Raw genomic sequence first — 22,367 nt, 5'->3', positions numbered from 1 at the left:
CTTGAACCCAGAAGGCAGAGGTTGCAGTGAGCTGAGATCGCACCACTGCACTCCAGCCTGGGCAACAGAACAAGACTATGTTTAAAAAAAAAAATCAGAGCCCTTGTCTGCCAGACCTCTCTGACCAAGCACCAGCCCCCATTAGAAACACAAGGTCAGGCCTTACTCTATCCTTAAATGGCCAGAAAAAAACTAGCTGTTTCTCCATCTGATTTTACATATAACCCAGAAAGCCCTGTAATTATGGCATTTTTAAAGATTTTAAAATTTGAGAATTCGGAACTCTGTGATTTTCACTAAGACCTATCTGCTAGGAATAAAATCAGGAAACAACAAACAATAAACTTTTGCCATGTATTTCCTAATGAAGTTGTAGAGACAAAAGCATGTGGACCCACGTTTGGGGAGACATTTGGAGGATAGATGTAAATGACTTTTAATGAAGGGCAACTAAACCTTAGTGTGAGTTCCTGGAGGCCTCTGCTTACAACTCTGTTGCAATGTAGCAACTCATTCCGATGTCTCACAAACTCACTTCAGAAGTGCTTCTACAGGCCTGTCCATTTCCTTTCTTTTCCATTTTAAATTCATTCCCATTTCCCTTTTCTTCAGCAAGATGGACAGTGAGTAGTTTGCCTTTCATGGTGCCACGCCTTGCAACAGATTTGTTAAGTTAAATTGTAGAAGTGTTCTAAATTCTCTCATTGCTTCCCTCCCCGTGTTTTCTGCCTTCACTTTGCTTCTTTCACCTCTTTGCTACCATATCCACTTCAATTTCTCCACATCCCTCGGAAAGTGAGGATATCTGAAGTACCTGCAGCCCCTGAAGACACCTAGCCAAGGCCAAGTATTATGAATATATCCAGACTTGACATGCCAGACCCCTGTGATGAGACAGATCCCTGTGATCTACAAAAGGTAAGTGTAGGGCACAAACTGTCCTGGAAGGTCCTTCTTATTGGTTAAAGGGAGGTTACTTACTGCATTAAAGGGAGATGTTACTGGGAAGAAACAACTATCTGAGCTGATGGTGCAGGGGTAAAAGAACTTACCAAGCAAATTGTAGGTGCAGAAAGGCAGATTTACTAGAGAAAGTAGGAAAATATTTTGGCTGAGAGGCAACTGGCAGTATCAGCACGAGAGAAGCTGACTGCAAAAAAACAGGCTTGCTGGAGAGTTTATATTATAGAATAGAGTTTATGCTGTATGCTGAAGAGAGCTTTGTGCAGTGCTGATAATGCCAAGGTTGCAGTGAGCTAACTTCAGGGTGTCTGGTGATAGTTGGGTACAGGAAGATTGTGAGTTATTTGTGCAGGAGGGCTATATGTCCTGGACCATGAAGAAAGGCAGACTTACAGCTTATCTGCTTTCTTTTTTTGTTTTCCCTTGGTCCTGCCAGCCTGACTCCTTTTCCCTAATTAGGACTCCACAGAAGACATAATAAATAATGAAAATACCAAAAATAACCTCATCCTAATTTTATAGTGGAGGTTTTAATTCCGTATTGTGCCTCCCTCTATATCATAAGACATGATCACCTTCCATGATCCCTATCCCTTCCTTCTCCAGCTGAGCACTAAAGTGAATCTACTATTCCATTAGAAAAGCTATAACAAAACCAGATTAGACTTGCTGCTCCTCCCCCTTCTCACAGTCACCTTCAATATGGAGATTTAAACAAAGAGTAAAACAACCAGAAATCTAAGGGAAAGACAGAGAAAATGATATGCCAAGCTACCCATGATAATGCTCCTCTGTGTGTACGTTCAAAAGAACTTACTAATCAAGAAGAACCACGATACATCAGTGGACTGGATAATAACTTCAGCTGTTCCATGGCATTGATTAATCTGAGCTATTTTGCTATTTTAAATGCCTGAAAAAATTGGACTAACTCTAAATAGCTTAGAGAAGAAAGGGAAAGAATGAGAGATATGAGAGAGAAAGAGGACACACACACACAGAAAGGGAAGGAGAGAGAGAGAGACAGAGAGAGAGAGACAGACAGAATTCCTATCAGAGAGAATTAGTACTATCATCTATAGCTATAAGTTACAGAAGAGAAAAATTTGAAACACACTGAGCGTCCTGGACTATGAAATAGATGTTTTTTAAGAGGCAAATAGTTATGTATTTATGAGATTCAAAACCTCAAAATAGTTCAATAGCAAGAAAACAACTGAATTTAAAAATAGGCAAAGGACTTGAATAGACATTTCTTAAAAGAAGACAGACAAATGGCCAACAGGTATATGAAAAAAATGCTCAACATCACGAATCATCAGGGAAATGCAAATTAAAACCACAGTGAGATATTGCCTCACACCTATTAGCAAAAAGACAAAAGATAAGTGTTGTGAGGCTGTGGAGAAAAGGGAATAAGTGCACACTGTTGGTGGGAATGGAAATTGGTATTGTCATTTGTTAAATATTATAGAGGTTCCTCAAAAAATTAAAATTAGAACTACCATATGATATATCCAAAGGATACGAAATCAGTATGTCAAAGAGACATCTGCACTCTCACAGTCATTGCAGCATTATTCACCGTAGCCAAGATAGAGAATCAACTTAAGTGCCCATCAATGGACAAATGGGTAAAGAAAATGTGGAATATATACACAATGGAACACTATTTAGCCTTAGAAAAAAAGCAGGAAATTCTGTTATTTGCAACAACATAGATGAACCTGGAGGATGTGATGTTAAATGAAATAAACCAAGCACAGAAAGACAAATACCACATGATCTCACTTATATGTGGAATGTTAAAAAGTCAGCCTTGGAAACAGAGAGTAGATGTCAGATGAGTAGATTGCAAAAACTTTCTCCCATTCTGTAGGTTGCCTGTTCACTCTGATGGTAGTTTCTTTTGCTGTGCAGAAGCTCTTTAGTTTAATTAGATCCCATTTGTCAATTTTGGCTTTTGTTGCTGTTGCTTTTGGTGTTTTAGACATGAAGTCCTTCCCATGCCTATGTCCTGAATGGTATTACCTAGGTTTTCTTCTAGGGTTTTTATGGTATTAGGTCTAACATTTAAGTCTCTAATCCATCTTGAATTAATTTTCGTATAAGGAGTAAGGAAAGGATCCAGTTTCAGCTTTCTACTTATGGCTAGCCAATTTTCCCAGCACCATTTATTAAATAGGGAATCCTTTCCCCATTTCTTGTTTTTCTCAGGTTTGTCAAAGATCAGATGGCTGTAGATGTGTGGTATTATTTCTGAGGACTCTGTTCTGTTCCATTGGTCTATCTCTCTGTTTTGGTAACAGTACCATGCTGTTTGGTTGCTGTAGCCTTGTATTATAGTTTGAAGTCAGGTAGCGTGATGCCTCCAGCTTTGTTCTTTTGGCTTAGGATTGTCTTGGCAATGTGGGCTCTTTTTTGGTTCCATAAGAACTTTAAAGCAGTTTCTGCCAAGAGATCTGCTGTTAGTCTGATGGGCTTCCCTTTGTGGGTAACCCGAACTTTCTCTCTGGCTGCCCTTAAGATTTTTTCCTTCATTTCAACTTTGGTGAATCTGGCAATTATGTGTCTTGGAGTTGCTCTTCTTGAGGAGTATCTTTGTGGCGTTGTCTGTATTTCCTGAATTTGAATGTTGGCCTGCCCTACTAGGTTGGGGAAGTTCTCCTGGATGATATCCTGAAGAGTGTTTTCCACCTTGGTTCCATTTTCCCCCTCACTTTCAGGTACCCCAATCAGACGTAGATTTGGTCTTTTTACATAATCCCATACTTCTTGCAGGCTTTGTTCATTTCTTTTTCTTCTTTTTTCTTTAGGTTTCTCTTCTCGCTTCATTTCATTCATTTGATCCTCAATCACTGATACTCTTTCTTCCAGTTGATCGAGTCGGTTACTGAAGCTTGTGCATTTGTCACGTATTTCTCATGTCATGGTTTTCATCTCTGTCCATTCGTTTATGGCCTTCTCTGCATTAATTATTCTAGTTATCAATTCTTCCACTTTTTTTTTCAAGATTTTTAGTTTCTTTGTGCTGGATACGTAATTCCTCCTTTAGCTCTGAGAAGTTTAATGGACTGGAGCCTTCTTCTCTCATCTTGTCAAAGTCATTCTCCATCTAGCTTTGACCCGTTGCTGGCGATGAGCTGCGTTCCTCTGCAGGGAGAGATGCGCTCTTATTTTTTGAATTTCCAGCTTTTCTGCCCTGCTTTTTCCCCATCTTTGTGGTTTTATCTGCCTCTGGTCTTTGATGATGGTGACGTACTGATGGGGTTTTGGTGTGGGTGTCCTTCCTGTTTGTTAGTTTTCCTTCTAACAGTCAGGACCCTCAGCTGTAGGTCTGTTGGAGATTGCCTGAGGTGCACTCCAGACCCTGTTTGCCTGGGTATCAGCAGCAGAGGCTGCAGAAGATAGAATATTGCTGAACAGCGAGTGTACCTGTCTGATTCTTGCTATGGAAGCTTCCTCTCAGGGGTGTACTCCACCGTGTGAGGTGTGGGGTGTCGGTCTGCCCCTGGGGGGGATGTCTCCCAGTTAGGCTACTCAGGGGTCAGGGACCCACTTGAGCAGATAGTCTGTCCGTTCTCAGATCTCAACCTCCGTGTTGGGGAGATCCACTGCTCACTTCAAAGCTGTCAGACAGAGTCATTTGCGTCTGCAGAGGTTTCAGCTGCTTTTTGTTGTTGTTGTTGTTGTTGTTGTTTAGCTGTGCCCTGTCCCCAGAGGTGGAGTCTACAGAGACAGGCAGGACTCCTTAAGCTGCTGTGAGCTCCACCCAGTTCGAGCTTCCCAGCTGCTTTGTTTATCTACTTAAGCCTCAGCAATGGCGGGTGCCCCTCCCCCAGCCTTGCTGCTGCCTTGCCTGGAGATTGCAGACTGCTGTGCTAGCAATAAGGGAGGCTCCGTGGGGTAGGACCCTCCCGGCCAGGTATGGGATATAGTCTCCTGGTGTGCCCCTTTGCTAAGATCCTTGGTAGAGCGCAGTATTGGGGTGGGATTACCCGATTTTCCAGGTGTTGTGTGTCTCAGTTCCCCTGGCTAGGAAAAGGGATTCCCTTCCCCCTTGCACTTCCCAGGTGAGGCGATGCTTCGCCCTGCTTCGGCTCTTGCTGGTCGGGCTGCAGCAGCTGACCAGCACCAATTGTCAGGCACTCCCCAGTGAGATAAACCCAGTACCTCAGTTGAAAATGCAGAAATCACCTGTCTTCTGTGTTGCTCGCTGGCGCTGGGAGTTGGAGACTGGAGCTGTTCCTATTCGGCCATCTTGCTCCGCCCCTTAAGTTCTTTAAAAAATCTCCAAATTGCTTTCCACAGTGGCTGAACTAATTTGCATTCCCACCAACAGTTGTTGAGGTATCTCCACAACCTCAACAGCAACTGTTACTTTATGACTTTTTAATAATAGCCATAGTGATGGTGTGAGATAGTATCCCATTATTGTTTTGATTCGCATTTTCTGATGATTAGTGATGTGGAACATTTTAAAATATTTGTTGACTGCTTGTATGTGTTCTTTTAAGAAGTGCCTATTCATGTATTTTGCCCACTTTTTAATGAGGGTTTTTGTTTTTTTGTTTATTGGATTGCTTAAGTTCCTTATATATTCTGGATATTAGATGTTTTTGGATGCATAGTTTGTGAATATTTTCTCCCATTGTGAAGGTTGTCTGTTTACTCTGTTGATAGTTTCTTTTGCTATGCAGAAGCTCTTTAGTTTAATTAGGTCCCACTTGTCAGTTTTTGTTTTTGTTACAATTGCTTTTGAGGAATGTCATAAATTCCTTCCCAAGGTCAATGTCTAGGATGGTGTTTCCTAGATTTTCTTCTAGGGTTCTTATAGTTTGAAGTCTTATATTTAAATCTTTAATCTATCTTGAGTTACTTTTTGTGTATGGTAAAAGGTAGGGGTCCAGTTTTATTGTTATGCATATGGCTAGCCAGTTATCCCAGCTTCATATATTGAATAGGTAGTCCTTTCCCCATTGCTTATTTTTGTCAACTTTGTCAAAGATCAGATGGCTTAGGTGTGCAACTTTATTTCTGGGTTCTCTATTTTGTTCCATTGGTCTATGTGTCTGTTTTTGTACCAGTACCATGCTGTTTTGATTACTGTAGCCTTGTAGTATAGTTGGAAGTTGGGTAGTATGATGCCCGTGGCTTTGTTCTTTTTGCTTAGGATTGCTTTGGCTACTTGGGCTTTTTTTTGTTATTGTTGCTCCATATGAATTTTAGAATAGTTTTTTCTAGTTCTATGAAAAATGATATTGGTAGTTTGATAGGAATAGCATTGAATCTATAGATTGCTTTGACCAGTATGGCCATTTTAATAATATTGATTCTTCCAATCCATGAGGATGGAATGTTTTTCCATTTGTTTGTGTCATCCACGATTTCTTTCAGTGGTGTTTTGTAGTTCTTCCTGTAGAGATGTTTCACCTCCTTGGTTAGATACATTCCTAGGTATTTTATTTTTTTGCAGCTATTGTAAATGGGATTGCATTCTTGATTTGGCTTTCAGCTAGAATGTTATGTTGTGGAGTGGCGTTACTGAGTTTTGTGCATTGATTTTGTATCCTGAAACTGTACTGAAGTTGCTTGTCAGTCTAGGAGACTTTTGGTGAGTCTTTAGGGTTTTCTAGGTATAGAATCATATCATTTGTGACTAATGATAGTTTGACTTCTTTTTTAATTTGGATGCCCTTTATTGCTTTCTCTTGTCTGATTGCTCTGGCTAGCACTTCCAGTTCTGTTGAATAAGAGTGGTGAGAGTGGGCATCCTTGTCTTGTTCCAGTTCTCAAGGGGAATGCTTCCAGCTTTTGCCCGATCAGTACAATGTTGGCTGTCGGTTTGTCATAGATGGCTCTTGTTATTTTGAGATATGTTCCTTTGATGTCTAGTTTATTGAGGGTTTTTTAAAAATAATAAAGAGATACAGGATTTTATCAAAAGCTTTCCTGCATCTATTGAGACGATCATATAGTTTTCATTTTTTATATACTTTGCATAGTATTTAAAATGGTATCTTAAAATTACATTTTCTATTTTGTTTGCTGGTAACAGAAATGAAGTTAGATTTTTGCATATTGATTTTGTTTCCAGTAACTTTGTTAAATTCTATTAATTTTAATAATTTTTTTGTGCATCCTTTTAGTTTTTATGAAGACAATCGTATCATCTGTAAATAGAGTTTTATTTTTCATTTCTAGTTCTTACATTATTTTTTCTTTTCCTGCTTTACTGTACCACCTATTATCCTTAATATAATCTTAAATAAAAGTAGGGATAATGGTTACCTAGGCTTGTTTATGATCTTATAGATAATGCTTTTAATGTTTCACTACTAAAGATGATGTTTGCTATGCGGTTTTGATTTAAAATCACTTTAATAGCTTGTGGAAGTTCTTTTCTATTCCTGGTCTGCTGAGATTTTTTTTAAAAAAATTACAAGCAGACATGAATTTTCAATAAAATAGATGGTCTTCCTGCATCTCTTAAGATGATTATGTGATTTTTCTTCATTTTCTGTTCCTGTGGTAATTTATATTAATTCATTTTTTAATGTTAAATCAATCAACTTCAAGGCTGACACAGTGGCTCATGCCTGTAATTCCAGCACTTTGGAAGGGTGAAGTGGAAGGATCACTTGAGGACAGGAATTCGAGACCAGCCTGTGCAACATAGCGAGACCCCATCTCTAAAAAAATTTTTTTTAAATTAGCCAGGCATGGTGATTCACGCCTGTAGTCCTAGCTACTCAGGAGACAGAGGCAGGAGGACCACTTGAGCCCAGGAGGTTGAGGCTGATTGCACCATTGCACTCCAGCCTGGGTGACAAAGAGAGACCTTGTCCTGTCTCTAAAAAATTAAATTAAATTAAAAAATAAAAATAAAAAATCAACTTTGAATTAGTGGGATAAACTTTACTTTGGTCATAATATAAGGTATTATCTTTTAAATATATTGTAATATACAATTTGCTAAAATTTTGCTTGGGAAATTTGCAACTATGTCCAAGAGTGAAATTATATTTTTTTGGTGGGGTGGGGCAAATTTCAGTATCAAAGTTATATTTGCATCACTAAAAAAGTTGAGGTGCTTCCTTGTTTTCTACTGTATTCAAAATTAGCATTTTTTTCCTTAATTGTTTGGTAGCATCTGCCCTAAAATCATGTCTGGCTTTTTATTTATAGAAATATTTTTAAACTCTTCATTTAATCTCATGCCTATATGTGTGTTTATGTTTTCTGTTCTTCAACTTGGAGAATTATATTTTTCTATTAACGTTTCATTTATCTACAGTATCAGATTTAATGGCATGAAACTTTCCATAGTATTTTCTTAAAATTATTTAAAACATATATTAGTTTTCTATTGCAGTGTAACATTACCACAAATTTAGTGGCTTATAGTAAAATGTACCTTATGGTTTTTTGCTTTATCTTATCTTACAATATCTTAAAGTTTAGCTTACAATTTTTCTCTACTATTACAAGTGAAAATTATCTCACCATTTCCATGGGTGGGGAGTCTGGATATGAACTAGCTGAGTCTTCTGCTCAGTCTCACTAGGTGGAAATCAAGGAGTCAGCTGGGGTTGCCATTCTCATCTGAGGCATTGGTCTTCTTCCAGGCTCACTGGTTGCTGGCAGAATCATTTCTTTGCAGTCGTATGACTTACTAGCTGTCATCTGGGGATTGGTCTCAGCTCCTAGAATTCCTGGCCACGCAGCCCCCACAGGCAGTTCACAGCATGGATGTTTGCTCACGCCAGCAGGAGCATATCACTGTGACTTACAACCCTTCTCTAGTCTGCTATAATGGAGTTTTAGACAAGAACATTTTTTTTATTATTATTATACTTTAAGTTGTAGGGTACATGTGCATAACGTGCAGGTTTGTTACATATGTATACTTGTGCCATGTTGGTGTGCTGCACCCATCAACTCGTCATTTACATCAGGTATAACTCCCAATGCAATCCCTCCCCCCTCCCCCCTCCCCATGATAGGCCCCGGTGTGTGACAAGAACATTTTATATTTTGACTTGCATCATTGAGAAAAACACTGTCAACCTCATTGTGTTCCTTTGAAGGTAACCTGCCTTTTTTTTTTTTTTCCCCAGGCACCTCTTAAGTTTTTCTCTTTGCCTTTCATTTTCAGAAGTTCTAGTGATGTGTCAAGCTATGGCTTTCTTTTTATAAATAAAATATTTTGGAGATATTTAAGGCCTCTTTAATCTGTGGACTGATGTCTTTTTCAGTTTTGGAAAATTCCAAGCTGTTTTCTCTTCAAATACTGCTTTTGCTCTACCCATTCTTTCTTTCATCTTCTTTATGACATACCTTCCACTTTACCAATTCTTTTTTTTTTTTTTTTCTTGAGACAGGGTCTTGCTTTGTTGCCCAGGATGGAGTACAGTGGCATGATCATGGCTCACTGTAGCCTTGACTTCCTGAGCTCAAGCTATCCTCCCACATCAGCCTCCTGAGTAGCTGGGACTACAGGCTTGCACCACCACGCCCTGATAATTTTTTGTATTTTTTGTAGAGACAGGGTTTTGCCATGTTGCCTAGGCTGGTCTTGAACTCCTGGGCTCAAGCAATCCTCCCATCTCAGCCTCCCAAAATGTCTGGATTACAGGCGTGAGTCACTTACTTTACCAGTTCTTTCATCAGCTACATCAGCTGTTTTCTCTTTCTTTCTTTCTTTCTTTCTCTTTCTTTCTTTCTTTCTTTTCTTTCTCCCTCTCTCTCTCTCCTTCCTTCCTTCCTTCCTTCCTTCCTTCCTTCCTTCCTTCCTTCCTTCCTTCCTTCCTTCCTTCCTTCCTTCCTTCCTTCCTTTCTTTCTTTCTTTCTTTCTTTCTTTCTTTCTTTCTCTTTCTTTTCTTTCCTTTTTTTCTTTTCTCTCTTTCTTTTCTTTCCTTTCTTTTCTATCTTTCTTTTCTTTCTTTGCTTTCTCTCTTTCTTTCTCTCTTTCTTTCTTTGACAGAGTCTTGCTCTGTCGCCCAGGTAGGAGTGCAATGACATGATCTTGGCTCACCGCAACCTCTGCTTCCCGGGTTCAAGTGATTCTCCTGCCTCAGTCTCCCTAGGAGCTGGGCCCGCCACCACTCCCAGCTAATTTTTGTATTTTTAGTAGAGACAAGTTTCACTATGTTGGCCAGGCTGGTCTCGAACTCCTGACCTGAGGTGATCCACCTGCCTTGGCCTCTCAAAGTGCTGGGATTACAGGTGTGAGCCACCATGCCCGGCCACATCAGCTATTTCTAATGTGCCTAAATACATAGTGAATGCTCCTGGATCTTGGCCCTAAAATTCTTCACTGCATATTTAGTTCTTTAATGACCTTATTGTAGATATTTTAAAATGTGTTGAGCTTTTGGTTGTTTTTATTGAGATGGTTGATCCAAATTACCTGGTCTATAAATATTAGAATCAGAAGCCCCCCTTATAAATCAGTCTGCAACATCTGTGCCCCTTTCATTTTTAATATTGTTTATTTAAGCCTGTTTTTAAAAACATAAGTCATGCCAGAGGACTGTCAAAGTATTAATTTCTTTGACCTTTATTAGTTTAATCTTTGAATTTCATTGAATCCATCTATCATGTGCATTTTTTCTTCCTTTCACTTTCCTTGCATAATGTATTTTATTCTGTGATTAAGTTGTTTGCTAATTTTTAAAATTTTAACTTCTTTTAAGAGAAAGTTCTGCCCTAATGACTGCCCTAGCTATATTCCACAAAATTATGTGTAGTTTCATTGTTATTTTGGGGTTCACAAATTTTTCTAATTTTTGCTATAGTTCTTTTGCTGAAAGCCAAACATGGATATTTACGAGTTTTCCATTTAGAAGACAGAATTTACTTTGTCTGTGTAACCTCAATGAATAAGGCCAAAACCAAAGAGAAGAAATATAGGAGAAAAAATTAACTGATTTTTTAAATTAAAATGCACCAATTATACCTGACTCCAGTTTAGGGAATATACTACAAGCCCAGCAGGGAGAAAGGAAAGAAGATAGAAATCCATTTTTATTTGAATGGATCACTGGGGCCAATTGCACTCCACCTACTCTACAGCCAAAAAGAGTTTATTCATTTAATAGGTGGGTGCCTGTTATGTTGTAAGTATTGTGGTATGTGGCAGGGATACAAAATGACACATGGAAACTCTCTCCCTTCCCTTATTGGGATTCTCTTACATCCCAAGTCATCCTTATATCAGGAAGATAAGTAAGAATATAGAGAATCCATGACATATGGACATTACTAACAGAAAAGGATATGTTTATCAGTAGAAATATTTTAAAGTCTATCATCTCCAAATAGGGAATATACCTCCTTGTGAAGGGTCATGGAACATTTACAAAATACTACTGTTGACATATTAGACTATAAAGAAAACTGAAATGAATTCCAAAAAGCTAAAACAGTTCAGACTATATTCACTACACTAAAACTAGACATTAAAATTCTGTTTATTTCTTAAATTTTCTTAAACACTTCTTAAACTTCTGTTTCTTTTCTCCCCTTGAGATATGAGGAAAGGAGAGCAGGTGTCAGCTTGTGTATGGGATTTTCCTTAAGAATATTCTTTCATGTTTTTCTTTTCACTGCAAGAAAAGAAATACATTCATATGGAGTATTTTAAATTTAGAATGTGTTGTTTTGATTAAGTAAATTGTAGATAATATTTTTCTGTCAGGCAGCAGTGTCATGCAGTCTGTGCACTGCATAGAGGCTCCTGAAGGGAAGAATAGATGCTGAAATCTGGCCTGCACTCAGCTGACCAAACTGTGTATCCTGGTGAGGGGCTATGTGAGTACAGAAAAAGCAGTGCCTTCGTGTATGTTCATTGCAGCACTATTCACAATAGCAAAGATATGGAATCAACCTAAATGCCCATGAGTGAAAAACTGGATAAAGAAAATGTGGTACGTATACACCATGGAATACTATGCAGCCATAAAAAGGAGCAAGATCACGTCCTTTGTAGGGACATGGATGGAGTTGGAAGCCGTTATCCTCAGCAAACTAATTCAGGAACAGAAAACCAAACACTGCATGTTCTCCCTTATATTTAGGAACTGAATGATGAGAACACATGGACACATAGAGGGGAACAACACACACTGGGGCCCACTGGGGGCTGGCAGGAGGGAGAGCATCAGGAAGAATAGCTAATGGATGCTGGGCTTAAATACCTAGGTGATGGGATGATCTGTGCAGAAAACCACTATGGCACACCTTTACCTATGTAACAAGCCTGCACATCCTGCACATGTACCCCTGAACTTAAAATAAAAGTTGAAGGAAAAAAAAGTTGTGCCTTTTTTCTGATTCTTCCCTGAGTGGGAGTGACTTTTTGTAATTAGCCCAAAGTTTCCATATGTGTTAGAGAAGCCTTGCTGGCTAGGAAGTTCTGGACATGAGAATATTTCAATTTCAGCATTTAAAAGTTTTTGTCTCATAAGATTGATGAAGTCTTTGAATAACAATAAAAATGCCTATGTTACTCTAAGTGGGTTTTAGGAACAAAAGGGCAATAAGGCATTTCCTGGCATGCAATGATACTCAAAATGTGGCCTACAGACCACCAGGAGCCACCTCACCTGGGAGCTTGATAGAGATGCAATCTGTTGAGGTTCACCCCAAATCTAGGGAATCATGAACTCCAGGGATGGGGCTCAGCAATCAGTGTTTTAACAAACCCTCCATGGTATTCTGATGCACATTAAATGTTGAAAAAAAAAACCACGCAGGGGTGGACAAACCATGGCCCTCAGGCCAAATATAGCCCACTGCCAATTTTTATAAAGTTTAACTGTAACACAGCCACACCCACTGATTCATGTATTGTCTATGGTTGTTTCCCACTACAACAGCAGGGCTAAGTAGTTGCCACAGAGACCATATGGCTTATGAGTAGGGCGACCAGATTTATCAAATAAAAATATAAGGCACCCAGTTGAATTTGAGTTTGAGATAAATATAAACTTTTTTTTATTATGAGTATGTCCCATATGCAATATTAGTAACCCAGCACACTAAATCTATAATACTTACTATCTGGCCTTTCATAGAACAAATTTGCTGACCCTTGTCTACCATAATGACCTTAGAGTGAACTTGCTTCTGACGGAGCATGGAAGGAAGCAATGAAAAAAGCCTCACTCCTGGTTGCACACCTGGGATTCTGTACCTGACAGACACCATCCATCCTTTTAGCTGATGCATTGAATCCTAACTACTCCCTTCCCAAGAAGGTTCAAGCCAGGAGATCAGTCTGCTTGGGATGGAAGGGTATCTGGTGCCAGTTCTTCTTCTGCTTGTAAAACTCAATAGATCAGTTACTTTTCCTATTGTAAGTTTCTAGTGTTAAACATATTCAATTAAGTCTTACCAAGGACATGTTTTAGAAGGATTGTTCAATTCAGAAGTGATTCCATGACAATAATAAAACTGACATGATTATGAAAACAACCCCACCTACTAGAAAATTGAAAAACTAAAAAGTCATTCAAAAATAACTCTTACATTAAACAGGAACTCAAAACAATTGTAAGCAATCTTAAAAAAATTGGATAAAAGTATCATATATTAATGAATACTGTACACAGATATTTATTGTAGGAAAACTTAATAGCCTGAAATACTTCTATTACTTAACGAAAATAATAAAGATAAATGAACTTAAATGAAACAAAACAAAATGAAATTGCCGAAGAGATTAGAAGCATATAAACAACATTAACAAAGGGAAGACCAGAAACAGAAAATTTGTAAAAATCAAAGCAGAAATTGTTGAGTAAGAAAACAGAAAAAGGGTTGTATATTTTCAGTAATTTATCTGTGTCCTCTAGGTTTGCTAGTTTATGTGTGTAAAGGTGTTCATAGTAGCCTTGAACAATCTTTTTTATTTTTGTGGTGTCAGTTGTAATATTTCCCATTTTGTTTCTAATTGAGCTTATTTGGATCTTCTCTCTTTTCTTGGTTAAGTTTGCTAATGGTCCATCAATTTTGTTTATGTTGTCAAAGAAACAGCTATTTGTTTCATTTATCTTTTGTATTTTTTTGTTTCAATTTCACTTAGTTCTGCTCTGATTTTTGTTATTTATTTTCTTCTGTTGGGTTTGGATTTGATTTGTTATTGTTTCTTTAGTTCCTTGAGGTGTGACCTTAGATTATGTATTTGTACTTTTTCAGACTTTTTGATGTAGGCATTTAAGGCTGTGAACTTTCCTCTTAGCACAGCCTTTGATGTATCCCAGAGGTTTTGATAGGTTGTGTCACTATTACCATTCAGTTCAAAGAATTTTCAAATTTCTATTTTGATTTCATTGTTGACTCAATGATCATTCAGGAGCAGGTTATTTAATTTCCACGTATTTGCATGGTTTCAAAGGTTCCTTTGGAGTTGATTTCCAATTTTTTCCCACTGTGTTCTGAGAGAGTACTTGATATAATTTCAGTTTTCTTAAATTTATTGGGACTTGTTTTGTGACCTATCATATGGTCTGTCTTGGAGAAAGTTCCATGTGCTCATGAATAGAATGTGTTTTCTGTGACTGTTGGGTAGAATGTTCTGTAAATATCTGTTAAGTCCATTTGTTCTAGTGTATAGATTAAATCCACTGCTTCTTTGTTGACTTTCTAGCTTAAATCAAGAAGAACTAGAAACCCTGAACAGACCAATTACAAGCAGCGAGATTGAAATGGTAATACAAAAGTTACCAAGGAAAAAAAAGTCCAGGACCAGACGTATTCATGGCTGAATTCTATCAGACATTCAAAGAATTGGTAACAATCCAATTGACACTATTCCACAAGAAAGAGGAAAGAGGGAATCCTACCTAAATAATTCCACGAAGCCACTATCACCCTAGTACTAAAACCAGGAAAGGACATGACAAAAAAGAAAACTACAGACCAATATCCCTGATGAACATAGATGCAAAAATTCTTAACAAAATATTAGCTAACTGAATCCAACAGCATATGAAAAAGATAATCCAGCATGATCGAGTGGGTTTCATGCCAGGGTTGCAGGGATGGTTTAACATACACAAGTCAATAAATGTGATATGCCACATAAACAGAATTAAAAACAAAAATCACATGATCATCTCAATAGATGCAGAAAAAGCATTTGACAAAATCCAGCATCCCTTTATGATTAAAACCTTCAGCAAAATTGGCATACCAGGGACATACTTCAATGTAATAAAAGCCATCTATGACAAATTCACAGCCAACATAATACTGAATGGGGAAAAGTGGAAAGCATTCCCTTTGAGAACTGGAACAAGACAAGGATGCCCACTCTCACCACTTCTATTCAACATAATATTGGAAGTCCTAGCCAGAGCAATCAGACAAGAGAAGGAAATAAAGGTCATCCAAATTGGTAAAGAGTCAAACTGTCACTGTTTGCTGATGATATGATCATATACCTAGAAAACGCAAAAGACTCATCCAGAAAACTCCTAGAACTTATAAATAAATTCAGCAAAGTTTTAGGATACAAAATTAATGTACACAAATCAGTAGCTCTGCTGTACAGCAACAGCAAACAAACTGAGAATCAAATCCTTTTACAATAGCCGCAAAACAAACGAACAAAAAAACTTAGGAATATACCTAACCAAGGAGGTGAAAGACCTCTACAAGGAAAACTACAAAACACTGCTGAAAGAAATCATAGACACCACAAACAAATGGAACCACATCTCGTGCTCATGGATGGGTAGAATCAATATTGTGAAAATGACCATCCTGCCAAAAGCAATCTACAAATTCAATGAAATTCCCATCAAAATACCACCATCATTCTTCACAGAACTAGAAAAAAAAATCCTAAAGTTCATATGGAACCAAATAAGAGCCTGAATAGCCAAAGCAAGCCTAAGCAAAAAGAACAAATCTGTAAGCATCACATTACTGATTTCAAACTATACTATAAGGCCATAGTCACCAAAACAGTATGGTACTGGTATAAAAATAGGCACATCAACCAATGGAACAGAATAGAGAACCCAGAAATAAACCCAAATACATACAGCCAACTGATCATCTACGAAGCAAACAAAAACATAAAATGGGGAAAGGACACCCTTTTCAACAAATGATGCTGGGATAATTGGCTAGCCACATGTATGAGAATGAAACTGGATCTCCATCTCTAACCTCATACAAAAATCAACTCAAGATGAACCAAGGACTTAAATCTAAGACCTGAAACTTAGAAGTTCTAGAAGATAACTTTGGAAAAAACACTTCTAGAGATTGGTTTAGGCAAATACTTCATGACCAAGAACCCAAAACCAAATGCAACAAAAACAAAGATGAATAGCTTAGACTTAACCAAACTAAAGAGCTTTTGCACAGCAAAATGAAGGATCAGCAGAGTAAACAGAAAATTCACAGAGTGAGAGAAAATCTTCGCAATCTATACATCTGACAAAGGGCTAATATCCAGAATCTATAAAGAACTCAAACAAATTAGCAAGAAAAAACCAAAGAGTCCCATAAAAATGTTGGCTTAAAAGAAGATATACAAATGGCCAACAAATATATGAAAAACTGCTCAACATCACTAATGATCAGAAAAATGCAAATCAAAACCACAATGTGATACTTACTCCTGCAAGAATAGCCATAATCAAAAAATAAAAAAATAATAGATGTTGGCATGGATGCTGTGAAAAGGGAACACTTCTACACTGCTGGTGGGGAAGTAAACTAGTACAACCACTGTGGAAAACAGCGTGGAGATTCCTTAATGAACTAATAGTAGAACTACCATTTGATCCAGCAATCCCACTATTAGGTATCTACCCAGAGGAAAAGAAGTCATTATACAAAAAAGATACTTGCACACACATGTTTATAGCAGCACAATTCGTAATTGCAAGAATATGGAACCAGCCCAAAGGTCCATCATTCAATGAGTGGATGAAGAAGTTGTGATATATATATATATGTGTGTGTGTGTATATATATACACATATATATACATCAAATATCTATCTCACATATACATATCTCAAATATATATCACATATATATCTCACATATATATCTCACTTTATATATATATATAAAATGGAATGCTACTCAGTCAAAAAAAGGAATGAATTAATGGCATTCACAGCAACCTGGATGGAACTGGAGACTACTATTCTAAGTGAAGTAACTCAGGAATGGAAAACCACACATTGCATGTCCTGAGTCATAAATGGGAGCTAAGCTATGAGGATGCAAAGGCATAAGAATGATACAATGGACTTAGGGTACTCAGGGGAAAGAGTGGGCGGGGGTGAGGTATAAAAGACTACAAATAAGTGTGGTGTATCCTGCTCAGGTGATGAGTGCATCAAAATCTCACAAATCACTACAAAAGAACTTACTCATGTAACCAAATACCACCTCTTCCCCAAAATTAAAAAAAAAAAAACCCGAAATAGAATAGAATCAATAAATGAATTCAAGAATTGATCCTAGGAAAAAGCCAATAAACGCCGGGCGCTGTGGCTCATGCCTGTAATCCCAGCATTTTGGGAGGCCAAGGTGAGCGGATCACCTGAGGTCAGGACTTTCAGACCAGCCTGACTAGCATGGAGAAACTCCATCTCTACTAAAAATACAAAATTAGCTGGGCGTGGTGGCACATGCCTGTAATCCCAGCTTCTCAGGAGGCTGAGGTAGGAGAATTGCTTGAACCTGGGAGGCGGAGGTTGCGATGAGCTGAGATCACACCATTGCATTCCAGCCTGGGCAACAAGAGCAAAACTCCGTCTCAAAAAAAAAAAAAAAAAAAAAAAGCCAATAAAATGGACAGATTACTGTCTATCTAATAATTAAAAATGAAGTGGTAGAAAGAAAGCAAAAATACACAAATTTTAAAAGGTGAAATAATCACAGCCACAGAGAAAATAAAAATAATTATGCAACAGTACTTTGCGAGACTCTATGGCAATCACTTTGAAAGCCAGAAGGAAATAGGTAATTTTCTGGGTTAATATGAGTCACTAAAATTCATTGAATAAAAGATAGAAACAAATTAAATAAATATATTGAGTGAAATGAATATAATACAGTAGTTCTGAACCTTGGCTTCACACTGTAGTCACTTGGAGAGCTTTTAAATATCCCCATCCCCAGGATGCATACCAGACCAATTAAAATAACATTGGAGCTAGGCATGGTGGCACATGCCTGCAGACTCAGCTACTCAAGAGGCTGAAGGGAGAGGATCACTTGACCCTGAGAGTTCAAGTCTGCAGTGAGTTATGATTGCACCACTGCACTCCAGCCTGGGCAACAGAAGAAGACCCCATCTGTTAAAAAAAAAAAAGGAAAGAAACACTCAGGTATTAATATTTGAAGAAAATCTAATTGACAAGTAATAATTATATATTTCTGAAAAACAATGTGATGTTTTGATATGTTAGCAAAATGACTAAATCAAGCTAATTAATGTATCTACCACATCACATAGGCAACAGTATTTTTTATTTATTTATTTATTTATTTATTTTTACTTTTTTAACTTTTATTTTAAGATCAGGGGTACCTGTGCAGGTTTGTGACATTGGTAAACTTGCGTCATGGGGGTTTCTTGTACAGATTATTTCATTACCCAGGTATTAAGCCTAGTACCCATTAGTTATTTTTCCTGATCCTCTTCTTCCTCCCACCCTCCACTCTCCACCCTCTAATAGGCCCCAGTATGTGTTGTTCCCCTCTATGTATCCATGAGTTCTCATATTTAGCTCCCACTTTTAAGTGAGAACATGTGATACTTGTTTTTCTGTTCCTGTGTAAGTTTTCTAAGGATAGTGGCTCCTAGCTCCATCCAAGTTCCTGCAAAGGACATGATCTCATTCTTTTTTATGGCTGCATAGTATTCCATGGTGTATATGTACCATATTTTCTTTATCCAGTCTGCCATTGATGGGCATTTATGTTGATTCCATGTCTTTGCTATTGTGAACAGTGTTGCAGTGAACATACATGTGCATATGTCTTTATGATAGAATGATTTCTATTCCTTTGGGTATACACCCAGTAATGGGATTGCTGGGTCCAATGCTATTTCTGTCTTTAGTTCTTTGAGGAATCACCACACTGTCTTTCACAATAGCATCAGTATTTTTAAAAGCTCCCCAGGTGATTTCAGTGTGCAACCAAGTTTGAGAGCCATTCAAATAGAGGAAGTTAACAAAAGGCTTTGCCTCAAAATAGCTCCAGGCCCTGATAGCTCCATAGGTAAATTTTAAATCTTGTAGCAGTTGGATATTTTCTTTTTTTATTTTATTTTTTTATTTTTTTTTATTTTTTGAGACGGAGTCTCGCTCTGTCGCCCAGGCCGGAGTGCAGTGGCCAGATCTCAGCTCACTGCAAGCTCCGCCTCCCGGGTTCACGCCATTCTCCTGCCTCAGCCTCCCAAGTAGCTGGGACTACAGGCGCCCGCCACCTCGCCTGGCTAGTTTTTTGTACTTTTCAGTAGAGACGGGGTTTCACCGTATTAACCAGGATGGTCTCGATCTTCTGACCTCGTGATTCGCCCGTCTTGGCCTCCCAAAGTGCTGGGATTACAGGCTTGAGCCACCGCGCCCGGCCAGCAGTTGGATATTTTCAAGGCTAATGAAACTGCAAGGACAGAAAAAATAAAGATCGCTGATTACTTTCACAAAGTCATGAAACCATTGAGGCTAAAACTTGAAAAAGTATACAAAAGAAAATTATAACTAAGATAATTTATTAATAATGGTGAAATAGACTAAATAAGTTATTATCAAATGGAATTCAGCATTGCATTCAAAGAATGGTACATCATGACCAAGTTAAATTCATTTGAGGGATTAAAGTTTCTTCTAATAGGGGGAATCCCACTAATACAACTCACTATATTAATATATCAAAGATGAAAAACATCTAATGAATTATATAGATGTTTAAAAGGCATTTGATAAAATTTGATGTTGATACCCAGTTCTTAAAAATTTTTTAGTAAAATAGGACTAGAAAGATGCTTCCATGTCCTAATTAAAACTAAATTGACGTAACTAATCTAAATCAAAATAATTACATACTGTGTGTTAGGTATTGTTTGTTCTATGTGTGTTATTAGTAGTAATCCTTTTAAGCTTCACAGTAATCCTATGAGGTAGGAGTTCTTCTTTTATCCTCATTTTACAGATACAAAGAAAGGGTCAGTAACTTGTCCAAGGTCACACAGTAAGTGGTAAAGCTCAAATTTAAACCTCAGGGGTCTGATTCCAGTGGCTGCATTGTCAACTAACTCTTCACACTGCTTTAAGCTCCTGGGCGCCCTGCAAGTACTAGCCAAAGCATTTAGACGAATGAATTAAATGAGTGGTGTGCTGGTTAAGTGTTTAACAAATGGCTTTTGGTGGAGGTACCTTATTTGTAGCATTTGCCAATTTTCATGGTATAAACACTCCCACAATGACTTATTTCAAGTTACCGATGAGACATCACTAATCATAGAGCTGGGAAGAGATATTAGGTCACTATTATACAGTTTTCCTACCGTACGGATACAATAGACATAAATAATCTTGAGAGTATAGATAATAGTAATATATAGTGACAAAATTAGGAAGTGATGAATTTTAAGTATTTATTACCTTTGTTTTAAAATATTAATAATGGCTATGTTTAACAATCAATCAAAACTCTTGAAATTTAACAATTGGCTCTTGAGAGCTGGTACCACCTGGCTCCACTACATCACTTGGAATGAAAATGAACAGGCAAAATTATTATTTGAAGATGATATTTATGGGAATAGGGTGCATTTCTGCCCCTCTCTTCACGTCTCTGCCTCAGCCTGTAGGGAGGCCAGAATTTCTACCTAAACTTTTCACATCAGGAGGAAATAACAGGTAACAATTCTGACCCTACTGTTCATCTTTGCCCTAGAAATAGTCCTCATATCCCTCAAATTGGGCACTGGTTACATATATTATGGCATGTACACAAAATGGGACAATTTTGTGGAACTCATGTCTTACCTCATTCTGTTGCTCTGACTGGGAATGATATGTTTGTTGCAGAATCACTGCAACAGGTGCCAGAGAGGACTCACGGAGCTTGAAGATGAGCTAGCCCAGGCAGGACATCTGATGTTGGCACCCTCTTTGGAAGTGAAGCATATATAATCCCACATGAAATCTCTCAAGCCATTCCAGATGCATGTCTACTCAGATAAAGGTTATTTATCTATTAATAGTAATTTATAGTTTACAAAGCATATTCCTATATATGATCCCATCTAACTCATAAAATTATATGAAATATATACTATCTCCATTTTACAGATGGGGAAACTGAGCCTCAAAGTGATAAAGTAACTTCCCCAAAGTCATGTAGCTAGTAAATGAAAGTGATGAGACTCATATCAGGTTCTTCTAAGTTTTTAGAGCACTTCGTCCACTGCGCCAAGATGTCTAGGGCAGAGACACCACAACCTCCTAAGGTAGGTTATGCCATTAATATTCCACTTGGGTTGGAATACACATACACACACACACACTATAATTCACACTTCCTTATAGTTATATTCCTCACTCTTTGAACTTAATCCATGGTAAAGAATTATTTATTATGGCGCGGTAGAAGGAGCCCCTTTGAGATTTGAAGACACTGATTAACCATTTTAGTGTTTTTCCTCAGGCAAAATATTCATGGTCTCTTTTACCATAACTTGCTGTCCTTATTTCCTCATTAAATTTCAAGTTTCCACAAAATAAGAAAAGAATCAACTAAAGAAGAAATGGAAGACATGGAGCAAAGTGTAAGAACAACTAAGTAAACATGTACATTTTGCATTTTTAAAAAATTCAGTGGCTACAATACCACTGGCCAACAGGCTGATCAAATAATCCCTGAAACAAAGAGTTATATGTTATGGAGGGGATTGAATCAGAATACAGAAAAGAGAGATTTGAGAGGTTAAGACAAAACATCCTGGGAAATACCCCTATTAAAATATGGTAATTATCTGTTCTCCATTTCTTTCAAAACAGAATGGGAAATAGAGGTAAATACAGCAAGAGTATTAGTCGGTTAGACAACAGGAATATTTTGCTGATTTTGTTTTGATGTTGTTGTTTTGTTTTTGTTTTTGAGACAGTGTCTTGCTGCGACACCCAGGCTGGAGTGCAATGGCGCAATCTCGGCTTACTGCAACCTTGGCTTCCCGGGTTCGAGCAATTCTCCTGCCTCAGCCTCCCTAGTAGCTGGGACTATAGGTATGCACCACCACACCTGGCTACTTTTTTTTTTTTTTTTTTTTTGTATTTTTAATAGAGACAGGATTTCACCATATTGGCCAGGCTGGTCTCGAACTCCTGACCTCAAGTGATCTGCCTGCCTTG

The sequence above is a fragment of the Macaca nemestrina genome, chromosome 10 (genome assembly GCF_043159975.1).
Source record: "Macaca nemestrina isolate mMacNem1 chromosome 10, mMacNem.hap1, whole genome shotgun sequence".
Taxonomy (NCBI): Eukaryota; Metazoa; Chordata; class Mammalia; order Primates; family Cercopithecidae; genus Macaca; species Macaca nemestrina.
Note: the sequence above shows the minus strand (reverse complement) of the source record.